Genomic DNA, 3389 nt, shown 5'->3' on the forward strand with positions numbered 1-3389 from the left:
ACTCTATTTCAATGGAGAGTACCCCATTCCACCTGTTATTATCTCTATTTCAATGGAGAGTACCCCATTCCACCTGGTATTATCTCTATTTCAATGGAGAGTACCCCATTCCACCTGTTATTGTCTCTATTTCAATGGAGAGTACCCCATTCCACCTGTTATTATCTCTATTTCAATGGAGAGTACCCCATTCCACCTGTTATTGTCTCTATTTCAATGGAGAGTACCCCATTCCACCTGGTATTGACTCTATTTCAATGGAGAGTACCCCATTCCACCTGGTATTGTCTCTATTTCAATGGAGAGTACCCCATTCCACCTGGTATTGACTCTATTTCAATGGAGAGTACCCCATTCCACCTGTTATTATCTCTATTTCAATGGAGAGTACCCCATTCCACCTGTTATTGTCTCTATTTCAATGGAGAGTACCCCATTCCACCTGGTATTGACTCTATTTCAATGGAGAGTACCCCATTCCACCTGGTATTGACTCTATTTCAATGGAGAGTACCCCATTCCACCTGGTATTGACTCTATTTCAATGGAGAGTACCCCATTCCACCTGGTATTGACTCTATTTCAATGGAGAGTACCCCATTCCACCTGGTATTGTCTCTATTTCAATGGAGAGTACCCCATTCCACCTGGTATTGACTCTATTTCAATGGAGAGTACCCCATTCCACCTGGTATTGTCTCTATTTCAATGGAGAGTACCCCATTCCACCTGGTATTGACTCTATTTCAATGGAGAGTACCCCATTCCACCTGGTATTGACTCTATTTCAATGGAGAGTACCCCATTCCACCTGGTATTGTCTCTATTTCAATGGAGAGTACCCCATTCCACCTGGTATTGACTCTATTTCAATGGAGAGTACCCCATTCCACCTGGTATTGACTCTATTTCAATGGAGAGTACCCCATTCCACCTGGTATTGTCTCTATTTCAATGGAGAGTACCCCATTCCACCTGGTATTGACTCTATTTCAATGGAGAGTACCCCATTCCACCTGTTATTATCTCTATTTCAATGGAGAGTACCCCATTCCACCTGGTATTATCTCTATTTCAATGGAGAGTACCCCATTCCACCTGTTATTGTGTCTATTTCAATGGAGAGTATCCCATTCCACCTGGTATTGTCTCTATTTCAATGGAGAGTACCCCATTCCACCTGGTATTATCTCTATTTCAATGGAGAGTACCCCATTCCACCTGGTATTGACTCTATTTCAATGGAGAGTACCCCATTCCACCTGGTATTGACTCTATTTCAATGGAGAGTTCCCCATTCCACCTGGTATTGACTCTATTTCAATGGAGAGTACCCCATTCCACCTGGTATTGTCTCTATTTCAATGGAGAGTACCCCATTCCACCTGGTATTATCTCTATTTCAATGGAGAGTACCCCATTCCACCTGGTATTGACTCTATTTCAATGGAGAGTACCCCATTCCACCTGGTTTTTCCTAATATATAATTCCAACAGATTTATCACCTACTAGCCAAATCCAGATTTGTCATTTTGCTCAGATCGTACACCAGACCCCCAGCCCCCGCGCCTCATCATGTGTAAATGATGGTATTTATAATGAACCCCAGACCCCCAGCCCCCGCGCCTCATCATGTGTAAATGATGGTATTTATAATGAACCCCAGACCCCCAGCCCCCGCGGCCTCATCATGTGTAAATGATGGTATTTATAATGAACCCCAGACCCCCAGCCCCCGCGCCTCATCATGTGTAAATGATGGTATTTATAATGAACCCCAGACCCCCAGCCCCCGCGCCTCATCATGTGTAAATGATGGTATTTATAATGAACCCCAGGACCCCCAGCCCCCGCGCCTCATCATGTGTAAATGATGGTATTTATAATGAACCCCAGACCCCCAGCCCCCGCGCCTCATCATGTGTAAATGATGGTATTTATAATGAACCCCAGACCCCCAGCCCCCGCGCCTCATCATGTGTAAATGATGGTATTTATAATGAACACCAGACCCCCAGCCGGTCCCTCTCTGGCTCGGTCCCAGCCGGTCCCTCTCTGGCTCGGTCCCTCTCTGGCTCGGTCCCTCTCTGGCCCGGTCCCAGCCGGTCCCTCTCTGGCTCGGTCCCAGCCGGTCCCTCTCTGGCCCGGTCCCAGCCGGTCCCTCTCTGGCTCGGTCCATATTTGTTTCCGTTTATTTTTTAAATTGTCTAATAAACTCTCTCTCTCTCCATCCCCTCTCTCTCTCTCTCTCTCTCCATCCCCTCTATTCCTTTCTCTCTCTCTCCATCCCCTCTCTCTCTCTCTCTCTCTCTCCATCCCCTCTCTATTCCTTTCTCTCTCTCTCCATCCCCTCTCTCTCTCTCCATCCCCTCTCTCTCTCCATCCCCTCTCTCTCCATCCCCTCTCTCTCTCTCTCTTCATCCCCTCTCTCTCTCCATCCCCTCTCTCTCTCTCTCCATCCCCTCTCTCTCTCTCTCTCCGTCCCCCCACTCTCTCATCCCCCTCTCTCTCTCTCCTCTCTCTCCATCCCCTCTCTCTCTCTCATCCCCCCCTCTCTCTCTCTCCATCCCCTCTCTCTCTCCGTCCCCCCACTCTCTCATCCCCCTCTCTCTCTCTCCTCTCTCATCCCCCCTCTCTCTCTCTCATCCCCCCCTCTCTCTCTCCATCCCCTCTCTCTCTCCATCCCCTCTCTCTCTCCATCCCCTCTCTCTCTCTCATCCCCCTCTCTCTCTCATCCCCCTCTCTCTCTCTCTCTCTCTCCTCTCTCTCCATCCCCTCTCTCTCTCTCATTCCCCCTCTCTCTCTATCATCCCCCCCCTCTCTCTCTCTCCGTCCCCCCACTCTCTCATCCCCCCTCTCTCTCTCTCATCCCCCCTCTCTCTCTCTCCGTCCCCCCACTCTCTCATCCCCCTCTCTCTCTCTCTCCATCCCCTCTCTCTCTCTCCATCCCCTCTCTCTCTCTCCATCCCCCTCTCTCTCTCTCCATCCCCCTCTCTCTCTCTCCATCCCCCTCTCTCTCTCTCCATCCCCCTCTCTCTCTCCATCTCCTCTCTCTCTCTCTGTCCCCCTCTCTCTCTCTCTCTCTGTCTCTCTCTCCGTCCCCCCACTCTCTCATCCCTCTCTCTCTCCCCTCTCTCTCCATCCCCCCTCTCTCTCTCTCATCCCCCCTCTCTCTCTCTCCGTCCCCCCACTCTCTCATCCCCCCCTCTCTCTCTCTCCATCCCCTCTCTCTCCATCCCCTCTCTCTCTCTCTCATCCCCCCCCTCTCTCTCTCTGTCTCTGTAGGCGTCAGTATTGTTTGAGAAAGAGGAGGATGCCAGACAGCTTGCTAGCTGTAAGACGCTGACCGTCAGAGGCCAGACCGTTATCATACGGATGGAGAAAGACA

This window comes from Salmo salar, chromosome 18 (assembly GCF_965601325.2).
Source record: "Salmo salar chromosome 18, fSalSal1, whole genome shotgun sequence".
NCBI lineage: Eukaryota > Metazoa > Chordata > Actinopteri > Salmoniformes > Salmonidae > Salmo > Salmo salar.